General features: G+C 38.8%; 1 non-coding gene across 1 annotated transcript; it reads left to right on the plus strand.

Annotated features, from left to right (window-relative positions):
- The first annotated feature begins 262 nt into the window (after window positions 1-262).
- Window positions 263-369, plus strand: LOC131217955 (small nucleolar RNA R71). Its single transcript, XR_009157535.1, has one exon. It is a non-coding gene; the product is annotated as a small nucleolar RNA R71 (small nucleolar RNA).
- The last annotated feature ends 334 nt before the right edge of the window (window positions 370-703 follow it).

A 703-nucleotide genomic window follows, 5' to 3' on the forward strand; every position in this document is an offset into this window, starting at 1 on the left:
AGCCAATGCAACAAATTTTGCATTAAGGTTGTCTTCCTCTCTTAGGACATATATTCCTGCTTTTTCTCTAGGAATAGGTCTAGTTTGGTCTGATTTAGCAGAGACATCCCATGTCTGCATATTCTCTGCTAACAAATCTTGAAAATCCCAAGCCTCATTATGATCTTTGTCAAGAAAGGTTCCACCACACATCATCTCTATGAACTGACGGGTATCCATGGTAAGCCCCTTTCGGAAAGCATCAATCACATGTCATGGTTCATAACCATGATGTGGACAAGTAATTAGAATGTCTTTGAAGCACTCTCAAGCTTGAAAAAATAGTTCATTCCCCTTTTGGGAGAATGACATGATTTCTTGTTTTAGTGCATTTGTTTTGTGCTCGGGAAAGAACTTTTTCAAAAACTCTCTACTTAAGGCTTGCCATGAAGTGATGGTATTAGGTCTTAGAGAGTTGAGCCATGCTTTGGCCCGATCCTTTAGAGAAAATGAGAATAACCTAAGCTTAAGTACATCCCTATTACCATTGTTTACTTGTAACGTTGCAATTACTTCCTCAAAATGCTTGAGGTGCAAGTAGGGGCTTTCAGAATCCAAGCCATGAAATTTAGGAATTAATTGAATCACACCTGGTTTAAAATCAATGTTCCCTATGTGAGCAGGGAACACTATGCAAGATGGTAAAGTTGATCTCTCAGGGTAT

The sequence above is a fragment of the Magnolia sinica genome, chromosome 10 (genome assembly GCF_029962835.1).
Source record: "Magnolia sinica isolate HGM2019 chromosome 10, MsV1, whole genome shotgun sequence".
Taxonomy (NCBI): Eukaryota; Viridiplantae; Streptophyta; class Magnoliopsida; order Magnoliales; family Magnoliaceae; genus Magnolia; species Magnolia sinica.